Source organism: Oryctolagus cuniculus, chromosome 21 (assembly GCF_964237555.1).
Source record: "Oryctolagus cuniculus chromosome 21, mOryCun1.1, whole genome shotgun sequence".
NCBI classification, from domain to species: Eukaryota; Metazoa; Chordata; class Mammalia; order Lagomorpha; family Leporidae; genus Oryctolagus; species Oryctolagus cuniculus.
This window is the reverse complement of record NC_091452.1, coordinates 12691677-12708081: the sequence shown is the minus strand read 5'-3', so window position 1 is coordinate 12708081 and position 16405 is coordinate 12691677. Positions and strand designations below refer to the sequence as shown.

General features: G+C 41.0%; 1 protein-coding gene and 1 long non-coding RNA gene across 6 annotated transcripts in view; both read left to right on the top strand.

Moving 5' to 3' along the window:
- Nucleotides 1-16405, top strand: part of MED13L (mediator complex subunit 13L) — a 322472-nt gene that overhangs the window by 74662 nt on the left and 231405 nt on the right. The window lies entirely within an intron of this gene.
- Nucleotides 5636-15592, top strand: LOC138847411 (uncharacterized). The gene is made up of 2 exons (XR_011385210.1): nucleotides 5636-9360; nucleotides 9716-15592. It is a non-coding gene; the product is annotated as an uncharacterized lncRNA (long non-coding RNA).

Genomic DNA, 16405 nt, shown 5'->3' with positions numbered 1-16405 from the left:
TTATGTCCATTTCCAGTAAAAAAGCAATGCTTTTAAAACAATAGCTTTAAGAAAGTTACTGTGTTTCTGACATCAAGTATAGAAGAAAAACAACCACCAAAAAAAGCACAAAGAACCCACATGTGGTGCCCCTTTGCCCGTGCTTCCTCTTACCCTGTCCCAGGGCCAGCAATTTGCATGCAGCCCTAGGCAAAATTGCAGATTACATTTCAGTGGCCCTTTCTTGTGGGCCTTGAATAGCTGAAACTGAAAACTTCAAATTCATCAATGTCAGGAGGCTTCTGTATATTTTTTCTTTCATATGTGGAGTTTCTTTGAAAAAATTTAAAGCAATTTATTTGTAAATTAATACTAACTTGAGTAATATGGGTTATAGGGACTCTGATTATAAGCATATTGAATATATTTCTTAAAAGAGGTGCAGAGGGTTTAGACAATAGGTGTTTTGTTCACTCTCTGAATTGTTGGCTTTTAATGAACTTTTACAGGTAGTGACATGCCATGATGTTATTAAAAATTAATGATAGTATTGCAATTAGACCATGTCACAGCTTTAAGGACTTTATTTTGTGCATCGTCTTGAAAAATTGTATAAGCTGAGGTTGCTTGTGAAACCAGATGTCTCATGGAACCCTAATGTATCTGAACAGCAAAGCTAGGACTGTTCCTGCTGGAGGACGGTGTGAAGACGTCACAGAACCTGAGCCTTCAGAGGCACAGGCTGGAGGCCCGTGATTTACTGCCTTCCCCCAGCTTTTGCAGATAGGTCAGGAAGACAGTACCTTGGTTCTGCGGAAGGCAATGTGAACTGAACCTGAGAGAACGAGCAAAGCCCAATCACCTGCTTTCTAGGTGATTAGCTTTGGGTTCTGAGAAGGACAGCATCTTTGTGAAACTTTGTAATTTATCTTTCTTTTGTTGGATTTTGTTAAATTTTTGAGAATCTTCTAACTTTGCTTTTACTCCACTGTGGATTGTTAGAAGAACTCTTTGATTGTCCTGAAGTCTCAAAACTGCATTTTTGAGGAGAACTTCATTGAGTCTGTGGGAAGGTGCTGACCACGAAGAATGCAGGAGTCTGGGGTGACAGTGTTTAAGGGTTGGAGGTTATTAGGGGAGATTTTGGGTTTCTTGGGCAGCATAGCTAGGGGTGATTTAGAAATCAGTAAACTAAAACAAAGAGTAGTGAAGTGACTTGCTCAAAGTCACAACTTGTTAGTGATTGTGGGGAGCAACTGGGACTAGACTGTTACTGGAATTAAGACTTATTCTATGCATCTGCTCTCCCACAGTATGGCGCTGGGAGAGGAGGAAACAGCTTCTACACAGCTGCCTCCAGTTCAACCAATAAACAGCAGGACCTGCTCCTGATTGCAGGAGAGCAGCGTACTTGGCGTGTGGGTAGCAGAGTTGGGATTGGTGGAAGAGGACTATAAAGGAGGAGAGAGACAACATGCACCAGGAACACCTATCTGAAGGAACACCTGAGCAGCCCCCGAGAGAGCCGGCCGTTGGTGTGCCACTCCCCCGCGGAAGCGGGGAAAGTGGCAGGGGGAACCGCCCTTCCATGGAGGTGGAAGGGACGGTAGCCAACCCGGGAAGAACCAGCAGCAAACCTGGGGAAGGCCGAGCAGACAAAAGAACAACGCAGGGTCCTGTGTCGTTCCTCCATGAAGAGGGGGAGCGACATAATGGTGCCGTGACTCGGATAGGAAACCTAGGCAGGGTGTAGTGTCGCTCCTCCACGAAGAGGGGGAGCGACAGTGATAGCGTCAGAATTGCAACCTCTGTGGTCTGAGAAGACCATGCTTTCCTTTTCTTTTTCCTTTTCCTTTTCCTTTTCCCTTTCCCTTTCCCTTTCCCTTTCCTTCTATTCTATTCTATTCTATTCTATTCTATTCTATTCTATTCTTTTGACAGGCAGAGTGGACAGTGAGAGACAAAGAGACAGAGAGGAAGGTCTTCCTTTTCCGTTGGTTCACCCTCCAATGGCTGCTGTGGCCGATGCACTGTGGCAGGCGCACTGCGCTGATCCAAAGCCGGGAGCTAGGTGCTTCCTCCTGGTCTCCCATGCGGGTGCAGTGCCCAAGCACTTGGGCCATCCTCCACTGCCTTCCTGGGCCACAGCAGAGAGCTGGACTGGAAGAGGAGCAACCGGGACAGAATCCGGTGCCCCGATGGGGACTAGAACCCCGGGGTGCTGACGCCGTAGGCGGAGGATTAGCTAAGTGAGCCGCGGCGCCAGCCGTTCAATTTTATTTGAAAGCTAGGGAACCAGAGACCAGGAACTAATTCCTCCCTTGTGGGTGACTCCACTTGAACTACTTGAACCATTACCTTCTGCCTCCCAGGTCTGCACTGACAGGAAGCTAGAGTCAGGATCCAGAGCTTGAAATGAAACCTAGCTACTCAGATATGGGATACAAAGTCATAATTACTATGCTAAACAGTCACCCAAGGCTGTGCTTTTTTGAACTCTGTTGTACTATTTTGCCTCTAAACTTGTCTGAGTAGGTATAATATTTGAGAAGATACAGTGTTGTTTCTTAAGCAGATATTTTATATGCAAGTTTGATTTAGGTCTTATAAATTGATGTTTATCTTTAAAAAAACCTTAAGCTCTGTAAAATGATTCTGCTGTGAAAGAAAGGCACTCATATCTGCCAGAATCATTATCCAGCTTCTCTAGTCATTTATTTTCTTGAAATTGAAATGGAACTTTCTGAACACAGCTTTACTGAATATGGGTTTCAGAGCCATAACAATGCTTCTTGCCTCTGCACATTCTGAATTGATCTGAGTTTGGCAGTGAATTATCTATGTGTTATTTCAGGAATTTTGCACATGCCCTGCTTAAAACCACTGATTATTTTTGTAAAATGCTGTTGTGAGGATTTGGCTCATTCCATTGATGCCGAACTCATCAGATGGCTATATTGTCTTCTAGGAATGTGACTTGAATTGATTAAATGACATAGATGGCAACATCTGTTTCGTAAAGCTAGTTTAATTTCCTAAAACTAAATTTTCAAATCCATAGCTCACAAGTAAAAGTATATTTCTTTTTCTTTTTGACCACAGAAAGCTTTTCATGGGGTTTTGTTGATAGCTTTTTTTAAACCTTAGTCTACTACTTTTTACAATCTCTCTCTCTCTCTCTCTCTCTCTCTTTTTAAGATTTATTTATTTATTTGAAAGAGTCACACAGAGAGAAGGAGAGGCAAAGAGAGGTCTTCTACCCACTAGCTCACTCCCCAGATGGCCACAATGGCTGGAGCTGTGCACATCCGAAGCCAGGAGCCAGGAGCTTCTTCTGGGTCTCCCTTGTGGGTGCAGGGGCCCAAGGTCTTCTGCCATCTTGTACTGCTTTCCCATCCCATAACAGAGAGCTGGATTGGAAGTGGAACATCTGGAACTAGAACCTGCACCTATATGGAATGCTGGCCCTGCAGGCAGTGGTTTTACCTGCTAAGCCACAGTGCCAGCCCCACTCATTTCTTAATGTATTCTTTATTTTAAAAAATGATTTATTTATTTATTTGAAAGAGTTACAGAGAGACAGAGAGAGAGAAAGAGAGAGAAAGGGAAAGAGAAAGAGAGAGTGTCAGTCTTCCATCCACTGGTTTACTCCCCAAATGGCTGCAACGGCTGGAGCTGGGCTGATCCAAAGCCAGGAGCCAGTAGCCAGGAGCTTTTTCTGGGTCTCCCACGTGGTTGCAGGACTTGGGCCATCTGCTGCTGCTTTCCCAGCCATAGCAGAGAGCTGGATTAGAAGTGGAGCAGCTGGGACTTGAACCTGCGTCCATGTGGGATGCTGGCACTGCAGGCAGCGGATTTACCTGCTATGCCACAGCACCAGCCCCTCTTAATGTATTCTTTTTTTTTTCTTAATGTATTCTTAATGATATTGTTCATTTTCAAGGAAAAGTCACATTAGGAATGTTGGAAACTTGCAGTCTTAGATGAGTGACTCAACTTTGTAGGTAATCCTCATCCAATTGAGGATCTGCAGAAAGCTTTGGATGCTAGAAAAAAAGCACCTATGGACCTGCCCCTAAAATGTGACACCCAGTTGTGGGGAGCTAGAGCTCCCCTGTGCATGTCTCCTGAAGTTCTTTGACTCTGATCATGTCTTTTGCTTCACATGTGTTATTAAATGCATTAGCAATGTTGCTTTGTTCCTTTCTTTATACACAGCTTTTACTAATGGTTTTCAAAGTTTATTTGAAAGGCAGAGAGATCTAGCTTTCATCTGCTGGTTCACTTCCCAAATTCCTGCAACAGCTTAAGGCTGGGCCAGCAGAAGCTGGGATTTCAGGGTGTCGTAAGGTGTGCATTAGCAAGAAGCTGGAATCAGAAGTGGAGGCAGGCAGGACTCAAACCCGGCACTTTGATATGGAATGTCGGTATCCCAAGTGGTGACTAAACCTGCTGCACACAATGCTGACTGCTAATATATAGCTTTTAGATTTATAGAATATTTGTGTCAGTATTTTAAAAATTAGATATATTGTTTGGAAAATTGACAATGGCGGTATTGGCTTTGGAGAGTACTTCCTGTGGACTTGGTTGCATTTCATGTACCAGGATTGTTTGTTTACCATGTTCCTTTCCCTCCCTATGGGCAGCTAGAGATTCATTAAGGACAGTCCACATAAAAACTCTGCCGTTAACACTGGTAAATAATAGTGCTTGTAAGATTTTCAAATAGCTGGACAATTTCTATTTCATTGATCTATAAGAGTTTTCAAATTTCAATCTGAGCGGCTGGTGCTGTAGCGTAGTAGTCTGAGCTTCCGCCTGTGGTGGCAGCATCCCATATGGGCACTGGTTCATGTCCTGGCTGCTCCTCTTCCCATCCAGCTCTCTTCTTATGGCCTGGGAAAGCAGTGGAAGATGGCTCAAGTGCTTGGGACCCTGCACCCATGTGGGAGACCAGGACGAAGTTCCTGGCTTCAGATCAGCCCAGCTCCGGCTGTTGTGGCCATTTGGGGAATGAACCAATGGATGGAAGACCTTTCTTTCTTTTTCTCCTTCTCTCTGTCTGTAACTCTACCTCTCAAATAAATAAATCTTTTTAGAAATTTTTTCTTTTTTTTTTAAACTGAGGGTCCTTCTGATTTTATTTATTATTTTTTAAAGATTTATTTATTTGAAAGAGTTACACAGAGAAGGAGAGGCAGAGAGAGAGAAGGGGGGGGAGAGAGGGAGGGAGGGGGAGGGAGGGGGAGGGAGGGAAGGAGGGGTGTCTTCCATCCGCTGGTTCACTCCCCAATTGGCAGCAATGGCCAGAGCTGAGCCAATCCAAAGCCAAGAGCCGGATCTTCTTCTGGGTCTCCCTCGTGGGTGCAGGGGCCCAAGGTCTTGTGCCATCTTGTACTACTCTTCCCAGCAGAGAGCTGGATTGGAAGAGGAGCAGCCGGGACTGGAACCAGAGCCCATATGGGATGCCGGCACTGTAAGCAGCAACTTTACCCACTATGCCACAATATAGTAATATTTGATCATGTGGTTTTCAAAATAGGATACTTAAAATATGTTTTTTTCCTTCCTCATTTCAGCCATGATAAAATATTTTGGCTCTTTATTGATGAAGTTTATATCATAAAACAGACTGCCTTAGAAAATGCCTACCTGTCAGGTTTCCCCCACCCGACAATAAACCTTTCCTCTTAAAAAAAAGAAAAGAAAATAAAATGCCCAAATAACCATGAACTGGAAATTATTTTTCTGAGAAAATGTTTCTCTTTAGGTGATGTCCTTTTGTTAGTTGATAACTTCTTGAATGTTGGAAGTATGGTGGAGGGTGGATATATTTCTTTATTTCTTGGGGAGTAGAGGAGGCTAGGTGTAGATACTGGACCAAAAGATTATTTCTCCTCGTGTGGGATTGAATTTTTTGCTAAAGTGTTTAGAAAATATGGACACCCTGTCTTAGAATCTGATGACTGCTTAACCAAATGGGAACTGTTTTCCAAAAAGTGCTTTAGGGCAATCAGTGCTTAATGCTTTATCCGCTTACTGAAAGGAGAAAGTTATATATTTGATGAAAGTATTTCCTAACAGAGAATGTGTAAAAGTCAGATGATAAGCCTTTCAAAGCCTCAAGGGCAACACAATTTAGAACTCCTGAATAAGGACTTGGAATTTCTTTGCAGAAGAGGGCATTGCTGTAAGAAGCTATTTGACATAAAAATAAAGTGTACATGAAATCTGTATGGCTTCTATGTATGTGATTGAGATTAGGTTTACAAAGTCAATTAAAATCAAAGCTTGCTTTACTGTATAGAATAAAATGTGCTTTTTAGACTGACTTGTACTGAATAAAGTGGGCCAGCCCTGTTATGGAAAAGCTCATATACAATAGAAGAGAAAGAGAATGTGGGCCAAGAGTGGGAAGGGAATCACCAGAGTGGCCAGAAAAAACAAGCACATAAGATGGCTAAGACGTCAACCTCTACTTTACAGCCCTAATCAGTGTGTCCATCTGTGACCCAATGAAATCTACCAGTTCCTAGGGTCAGAGAGGGTGTTCATCAGAGTTTAAAGAAAGGCAGTAGGAGATACTAACTTGGTGCAGTTGTACTTGACCACACTAAGACTTAACGCCTTAGGTTCCTTAGCGTATACATCTTTAACAAAGCTATAACTCTGGCTTATTGCACTCATTTTCCCAAAGTGTATCCATCCGTTCAATTTTTATTATTCATAAACAGTTTTTGGATCCCTGCTGTATGAAGGGCAGGTGCTAAGAGCTATGACTATAAGAAGAATTTGTTGATTCCCATCCTTGAACGAGCTCTTAATCTAAGGGGGATGTTGGAGGCAGGACGATAGACACTAAGAAGGAGGAAGCTATAAAACTGTAAGTTATGGCAGCAGTCACTGATATTCAGGGTGCTTCTCAATTGAAACACTCTGCCCCCTTGACCTTGTGAGTGATGCCTGATAAATCTCAGTGTGCAGAGTGAGCCTGTACTTCTCTAGGGGTTTAGAGGAGAAGTCAGTTTATTTTCTCTGAGGTTGATGAAAACTTGGCAAAAGAAGGTGAAAGTGCTGCCTTTAAAGAAGAGTTGAACTTCACCAGGCCGAAGGAAGGAGAGTTATTCCAAGTAGATAGCACAACATAGGAAGGGCAAGGTTTCCTGTTGAACATGTGTCATTGCAGTGGGTGTTGAATACTTTTGGGCCCCTTGAATATACAATTTTGTGTCGGCCTGGGAGTTTAAAAGGTAAATTGAGACCAGGTTGTGGTATAAGATCAATGGTACAGTTCAGACTTAAGTAGGAAAAAAAGATAAAATACTTAATTTTTAAAAAACAGTACATTTCTGTAGTGCTTTAATAGTCAGTAAAAAATTATGGGTTGTTGGTGTGTGGAAGGAAAGTGACAAATAGCGAATAGGCCATGTTTGGTTATCTGCCATACATAAACAAACACTGTTGATGGTATTTTATTTTTAATGTTAATGAGTTTCTTCTTTCATAGGCATTTTCTAAGCAAATGTTCTCCTATGTAAAACTTTCTTATCAAAGGGATTGCTTTTATGTGAATGTGTTAATTTTTTTTTGCTTTCTATAAAAATGGATGGATTGCTGAGTGAGTGGTAAATGCCAATTTAAAATGCTATACTCTTTTGATTAAAAAATCATAAAGTGTAGCTTCCTAATTTTCATGTTTTTAGCTAGCAGCTGGTTAGTAACTGCTTTTGAAGTTGTTGGAGCTCCCATTTCTGTTCTAGAAGAATATCTTACTGATGAAAATAAAGTATTAAATGAAGAATGGACAGCGAGACAAAGCAGAGAAGAGAGAGCTTGTGGCAGTGAGCCGGAAGCTTCCTGACATTTCAGATAACTGGGGAAAGCCTGTGGCATGTTTCTTGTGCTGTCAGATGCTGCCTGAACTGTTTGCCAGCGAGGCCAGCTCTGTCTGTTGTACACAGAGGGCTGTGTTTGCAGTTAGGCTGCTGTGAGCTGCTGCACTTTGATCTGCTGGAATTCAGTGTAATCTGATGGATCACACAGATGATCGATATTCAGACAAAAATAAAGAGAATATGCCGTTCATCACTAGCAAAGAATATACTTTGTCATGACAGCAGTACTGAGTTGGTAATGTTCTGTCTTTAGACTTGGGTAGTTACTATGCAGACTGTTACCTGTCTTTGAATGATTCCTACTAATAGGGATTCCCATCCAAACTACTTAATGTAGGTGATGAGATATGAGTGCCTTTACAGTTTGAAGTTACGTCTGCATATCACTAAAATTAAAATTTATTAATCTTATAATATCTCCCAAACATACAAACTTTAACCAGTTTGCATAAGACTGTTAGATTGTTAAGAACCACCAATAAAGCATGGTGCTATTTGTAGATAAATGCAGCCTAAATAGTCAGCGTTTTTTCCTTTTCTAACTACTTCCTCTGTGTCTCCTATGTGGGTGATAGGGACCAAAACACTTGGGACCATCTTCCACTGCTTTTCCGAGGCCATTAGCAGGGAGCTGGATTGAAAGTGGAACAGCTGGAACTTAACCTGGCACCCATTTGGGATGCCAGTGGTGGCTTTACCTCCTGCTAAGCCACAATGCATGCCTCGAAGAAAAGCACTCCTTTGCCTCCTTTCTTCGGTTATAGAAGCTTAATTTTAAAGACTATTGCTGGAGACTATTGCCGGCCATACCTTTTTGGTATTCACACTTAATTTTTTGGCGTTCCATTTCAATTTCCTTCCATGGAAACACCCAGAAAACCTCTATAATGATCTTGGGTAACATTTAGGCAATACAAATTTTGGCCCTTCAAGGTGAGGTCAACCTTTAAACAAAGCTATAAAAGTATAATTTAAAAATTAGGTTAGATGAGTTAAGACAGCGTCTTATAATTTTTTTTTTTTTTTTTTTTGAGAGGTAGAGTTACAGACAGTGAGAGGGAGAGACAGAGAGAAAGGTCTTCCTTCCGTTGGTTCACTCCCCATGGCTGCAACAGCCGGAGCTGTGCCAGGAGTTTCTTCCTGGTCTCCCATGCGGGTGCAGGGGCCCAAGCACGTGGGCCATCTTCTGCTTTCCCAGGCCACAGCAGGGAGCTGGACTGGAAGAGGAGCAGCCGGGACTTGAACTGGCGTCTATATGGGATGCCAGTGCTGCAGGTGGAAGATTAACCTACTGCACCACGGCGCCGGCCCCAGGGTCTTATAAACTAGAAGTTAGATTATGCATTATGTTAGAATTTTCCATTTGTATAAACTTTCTTATATTCCTTCATCTTTCTGAATAATATATGTTTAAGTGTGAATAATCTTTTTTCTGATATGAGATTAATTTCTTCCCTTTGCCTATTTGCTTTTTCTGAAACAGGTTTTTTTTTTTTTTTTTTTTGACAGGCAGAGTGGACAGTGAGAGAGAGAGACAGAGAGAAAGGTCTTCCTTTTGCCGTTGGTTCACCCTCCAATGGCCGCCGCTGCAGCCGGCGCACCGCGCTGATCCGATGGCAGGAGCCAGGAGCCAGGTGCTTTTCCTGGTCTCCCATGGGGTGCAGGGCCCAAGCACCTGGGCCATCCTCCACTGCACTCCCTGGCCACAGCAGAGGGCTGGCCTGGAAGAGGGGCAACCGGGACAGAATCCGGCGCCCCAACCGGGACTAGAACCCGGTGTGCCGGCGCCGCTAGGCGGAGGATTAGCCTAGTGAGCCGCGGCGCCGGCCCTGAAACAGTTTTAAGTGTATCCTGGAACCTGTTATCTGGACTCCATAGTATGTATTTTTATTATTTTAATTTTTTTTAAAACATAGAATGAGAGAGAGTATACACTCAAATCTACTTGCTCACTCTCCAAATGCCTAAATGATCTCCAACTAGGCCCAAAGCAAGGGGAACTTGATTCAGATCTCCCACATGGGTGGCAGGGATCCATCTGTTTGAGCCCTCACTGCTGCCTCCCATGTTCTGCATTGGCAGGAAGCTGGAATCAGCCAGGCCAGAAATCAAACACAGGACCTGTAGTGTGGGACTCAGGTGTCTTAAATTGGCGTCTTAAACTCTTGGCTAAATGCCTATCCCTGTAACACATATTTTAAAAATTTTATTTATTTTCATTTATTTGAAGGGTAAAGAAATAGATGACAAAGTATATATTTTTAGAAACTTTTCATCTTTATGACTTTCTGATTACAATCATTATTATAGTTTATGAATTCCTTTTATGGCTTTTTCAGTTTAAGCTTTCAATTGTTCATTTCCGTTACTTACTTTAAAATTGTTTTAAAATGTATTTTAAATTCAGAAAATTATTTTCAAGCTTTCCAGTTAATTTTTTTATTTTCACCTAGTCTTGTTTCACTTTGTTTTAAGTTTTTTTCTTTTATAAGAAATTTCGTAATTATTTTGTAATTGTCTTTTAGGAACTGTTAAATATTTTGTTTCAGATATTTTTCAGACTTTTGTTTCTGCTTTGAAAGGATTTCTTATTTCAGTTACAGTATTTGTAGGTTGCCTTTCTTAATAGTTTTCTTCATATGTACCGGTACAGCTTCACAGGGGAGCATCCCCAAACTCCATAATCACGCCCTAATCTGGTGATTTTGCAGGTATTCTTTTTTTAATTTATTTTAATTATTTGAAAGGTAGAGTTACAGAGGTAGAGAGGGTGAAATAGAGAGGTCGTCCGTCTGCTGATTCATTTCCTAAATGACCACAATGGCCCCGGGTTATGCCAAGTCAGTGCCAGGAGCTTCATCCAGCTCTCCCGTGTATGCGCAGGGGTCCCAGAACTTTTGCCATCTTCTTTTGCTTTCTCATCAGCATTGGCAATGAGCTGGATTGGAAGTGGAGCAGGTGGGCCTCAAACTGGCACCCGTATAGGATTCCAGTGTCACAGGGAGTAGCTTAACACATGCTGGACCCTTGGAGGTATTCTTAGCTGGTGGTCTCTGTTGCGGCCCTCATTTCAAAACCAGGTTTTAGATGAACAGTGCAGGGTACTTACTCTCTTCCCTGTCCCAGTCAACCAGTTGGATGGTGTCCCTGAGGCACTAGAAATCTCAATGTCCTAGCACTAAGTTTCTGAAAAGCTCTCTTTTTTGAAAGCACAGGCAGCTATCAGAGGGAGTTGCTTTTCAGTCCAGTCTCAATCTTAGACCTTCATCTTGGGTGGGCTGCTTGTATTCCTAATTTCACAGGAGCTGAAAATGAGGCCTTCAGTGGTACCCTTCCAAGCAGAGCACAGCGAGCTCATGCTTCAGCCCCTCTTGCTGTTAGTTCTTTCTGTTTCATGGCAGTGATAGTGTTTTGTGTGTGTGTGTGTGTGTGTGTGTGTGTGTGTGTGTGGAGTCGGGGGCAGATCTTTTTAATTACTTGTTTTGTGTACTTTCGAAGCAATCTATGATGTCATCTTGACTGGGAATCTTGAGGTTTGTGTCTTAAATTATAAGCAAATTGATTAGAACATAGCATGATTTCTAGCTCATTGTATTTCTAGTCATACTTTACATAAAATACTCTTTAACAATCTAATGAACCTTTATATTCTGCAGGATATCCAGTTTTCCCGCATATGGAATTAAGTCAAAATTTCTTAAATTTTTAGGCTTTCTATTTTTGATACACATTTGAAAGTGGTTAAGCTGGGTTTGATCGGGTGGATTGGGGATTGAAGATGAAGTAATTCTGATTGATTTTTATCATCCCTGTAATGATTCAAAAGTGCCCTGTGCTTAAGAAGATGTCTGTATGTGTGTGGATACAGACTGGGTTTCCTCTTTGCATCCTTGAGCTTGTCTTCCCTTTCCCTTCTTTTCTAACTTATGTCTCTCTCTTAAAAGACTCAGGTTTAGTACTCTTATTAGATTTTGGTTATTTGAAGTTTTATAAACTGTTGGAAGGCTGGAGATTTTTTGGTAATGAAATTAACTATGTTAATGTCTACTTGCTAATTACGCTAGGTGATCATCTTTTAACTTCTGAGTGGATTTTCATGGAGTTCATTGTTAAAGGCTTTTCTTTTCAGACACTTGTCAGTCTACTTGTGAATTGCATTTCTCCTTTGGACAGGAGAGTTCTTGAACCTCCCCCACTATTCCCATAATTTCTTTCTCACAAGGAGACTTGTAGTTCCATTTATTTGTGATTTATCCTTTAATTCTAGGTACTGTGATCATGAGGAATTAGTAATTCTTACCTATCATTATTGGGGATTTGAGATTGTGAGGTGCTGCTATTTTTCTGGGAATTTTTTTTTCACTCTTTATCCTGACTTTATTTGATACGCTACTTGAGGATTTTTTTGTAGGAATAATGAAAAATAATTAGATGGCTCATGTTTCCTGTTATTTCTCAAGTAATAAAGCAATACATGGATCTTTATAGAGTTGATATTTATGCTTATTTAAAGATAAGATTTTTAGTTTCTAATGCAAAGCACAGAGGGTATAACTCTTTTATTACATAGACAAATATTTGATTATTTTTAAAACAACTAAATTAAAAATTATCTGTTTACTTATTTTAGTACTAAAGAACAGCAGTAAGAGCCAATTTTCCTTACTGTCTGAGATTGTCCTTGACTTGGACATTGGAGGAGTCTTGATTTTCCAGCTTCCTCCCAGGTGTAACACTTTTCCTGTATATGTGCTTCCCAAATCTCTAATGCGACTTGAGGAGGAATCGTCCTGCATTCTTAGAATAACTTCTGTGAGGTTATAAATAATAAAACCTTTATATTACAAAAGTGGTACATTTTACTAGGAGTTTATTTTACTGTTTTAAAATCTGTTTAAGTGAGATTAACTTCTGATTTTTCATTCACTGTTTTTGTCTGTTTTATTTTTGCATTCACATTTGTATTACTGTCCTTTTCCCTCCTTTGTTTATACTCTTAGATTGCTTCGAAATCCTGTGCATCACATCTGTCTTTAAAGCCTGCATAACTTAGATAGTTAAGTTTCCGCCAACTACTTTGACAGTTTTCAAATTTTGGCACTCTTTAGAAAGGTGTTTTTTTTTTTAAGATTTAAAAGCTGAGTTATAGGCTGGCGCCGCGGCTCACTAGGCTAATCCTCCGCCTAGCGGCGCCGGCACACCGGGTTCTAGTCCCGGTCGGGGCGCCGGATTCTGTCCTGGTTGCCCCTCTTCCAGGCCAGCTCTCTGCTGTGGCCAGGGAGTGCAGTGGAGGATAGCCCAGGTGCTTGGGCCCTGCACCCCATGGGAGACCAGGAAAAGCACCTGGCTCCTGGCTCCTGCCATCGCATCAGCGCGGTGCGCCGGCCGTAGCGCGCCGACCGCGGCGGCCATTGGAGGTTGAACCAACGGCAAAGGAAGACCTTTCTCTCTGTCTCTCTCTCTCACTGTCCACTCTGCCTGTCAAAAAAAAAAAAAAGAAAAAAAAAAGCTGAGTTATAGACAGAGGGAGAGACAGAGAGATCTTCCATCTGCTGGTCTTTTCCCTAATGACCACAATGGCTAGAGCTGGACCAATCCAAAGCCAGGAGCTAGGAGCTTCTTCTAGGTCTCCTATGTGGGTGCAGGGACCCAAGCACTTGGGCCACCATGCGCTGCTTTCCCAGGCCATTAGCAGAGAACTGGATTGGAAGAGGAGTAGCTGGGACAAGAACCAGCACCCATATGTGATGCTAGCACTGCAGGGACACCAAGCTGGGAATTTTTTCTTTGAAGATTTATTTTATTTATTTGAAAGGCAGAGTTAGAGAGAGAGGTAGAGACAGAGAGAGGTCTTCCATCTGCTGGTTCACTCCCCAGATGGCCGCAAAGGCCAAAGCTGAGCTGGTCTGAAGCCAGGAGCCAGAAGCTTCTTCTGGGTCTCCCACGTGGGTACAGGGGCCCAAGGACTTGGGCCATCTTCCAGTGCTTTCCCAGGCATATTAGCAGGGAGCTGGATCGGAAGTGGAATAGCTGGGACTAGAACCAGTGCCCATAGGGGGCCCCTGCATTGCAGGCTGGGGCTTTAACCTGCAGTGCAGCAGTGCTGGCCCCAAGCTGGGATTTTCAAGGTAGTAACAGAAACATCCCAGGGCAGGGGAATTTCTCATGTTTTCAATGACAAGGTCAACTTGTATTGTTGTCACATGTTTAAAATTGAATGGTACATTAGAATTTATGGTGTAATTAAAATAAGTGAACTTTTAAAAGCATGCAACATGAAAAAAATGAGAAATTCATCAAAAAGGTATCAGCTTGACGAATTGACAAAATGTGTTTTGGATTGCTTCCTTAAAAATAGGACTTGAATCTATGTTTTAAGCATTTGTTGTATAATAAATAGCAACGCACTTTAATTGAGTTGACATAGTAATTTAGATATTAGATATCTCTGTATTTACAAGGATCATAATTAATCAAAATGAACAAAATTGAAAACTGTTGCATAGCAATACATCTTTTGGGGAATTTCTTCAATTTTAAAGAGTATCTACAAAAATTCTATAGCTCACACTATATTTAATGCTGAAAAACTGAACATTTCTAAGGTCTGAAGCACATCAAGAATGCCTGCTTTCACTTTTCTTAGTCAATATAATGCCAAAGTTCTTGACAGTGCAGTACAGTTAAAAAAAAAAAAGACATAAATTAGAAAGAAAAATAAAACAATCCCAATTTACGGGTAGATTTTTAACTTGGAAAATTTCAAGGAATCTAATGTTTTTATTTTAAAAAAATTTTTATATATTAATTTGAAAAGTAGAGTGATAGAGATCTGCTGTCTGTTGGTTCAGTCACCAAATCTCTGCAACACCCAGGGGTAGGCCAGTTGGAAGCCATGAGACAGGGACTTCATCTGGGTCTCCCCTATGGGTGGCAGGGACTTAAGTACTTGGGTCATCTGCTACCTCCCAAGCACACTAGCAGGAAGCTGGGGAGGAACTAGGATTCTAACCAGAACTCTAATATGGGAAGTGGGCATCCCAAGCAGTAGCTTAACTGGCTGTGCCACATGCCTACCCCTCAAGAACGTGGTTTTGTGTGTGTGTGTGTGTGTGTGTGTGTGTTTTAAAGAAACAAAAGTCTCACAAGATATAAGATAAACATGCAAAAGAATCAACTAACAATGACCATATGGGCAGCAAAACTAGAAATATAGTACCATTTATAATTGCTCCAAAAATAGGTAAACATCTAAAAAATATGTAAGGTTTCATATGCTAAAAACTACACATGCATTTTCAACCGTGGATATGAGAATAATTGGATATTTATAGGCAAAACAATGTTCCTTGACCTGGGTGTCTGTCTCTCTCTTTTTAAAGATTCATTCTATTTATTTGAAAGGCAGGGAGATGGAGAGACAAAGAATTGACTTTCCATCTGCTGTTTCACTCCCTAAATGGCTGCAATGGCCAGGGCTAGGCCTGGTCAAAACTTGGAGCCTGGAGTTTCTTCTGGGTCTTCCACATGGGTGGCAGGGGCCCAACCACTTGAGTTGTCTATTTTGTTTTCCCAGGCCATTAGCAGGGAGCTGGATTGGAAGTAGAGCAGCTGGAACGTAAACTGGCATCCATATGGGATGCTCGTGTTGCAGGTGGTAGCTTAACCCACTAAGCCACAATGCCAACCCAAGAGTCACATACCTTATACAAAAATCAATTCAATACAAATAACAGACTTTGTCAAATGTAAGACTATAAACTTCTCACCAAGAAAGAAAAAGAAAAAAATCTTTGGGATCTAGGATTATGTAAAGCGAAGCGTTCTTAGACCTGATACTAATAGCGCAATTCATAAAGAGATGTGTTAGACTTTTATCAAAATTAAAAACTTATATTCTACAAAACAGATATTTCAGTGGGTGAAAAGATAAACTACCGAGTGGGAGAAAATACGGAAAAGCATATTATTTGACAAAAAACTGTAGAATGTGTAAAAATTTTTCAAAGCTCAGTAGTAAAAATTCAAACAGGCCAATTAGAAAATGGACAAAAAGTATGAAGAGACATATCCATATACACACAGCAAATAAACCTTTAAAAACATGCTCAGTATTATTAGTTATTAGGGAAATACAGTTTAAAACTATAAGGAGTTATCTTACATACCCATCAAAATAGCTAAAATAAGAAATTAGTGACATTGTCAGATGCTGATTAGGGAAAAGGAATAAACTCTTGATACATGCAGTAACCTGGATAAATCTCTGGAGAATAATGCTTGGTTGTATACTCTATTATACAATTTAAATAACATTCTTGATATGACAAAATAATATGAGAGTACTTAAAGCAGTTTGTGGAAAAATAAAAAGACAACTTTATTTTGGTCATCAAAATCTGAAGTCCATGTAGTTTTTATTTTTTTAATTTTTTTGTCTTTTTTTTTTTTTTTTTTTTTTTTTTTTTTTTTTGACAGACAGAGTGGATAGTGAGAGAGAGAGAAATGTCTTCCTTTTTGCCGTTGGT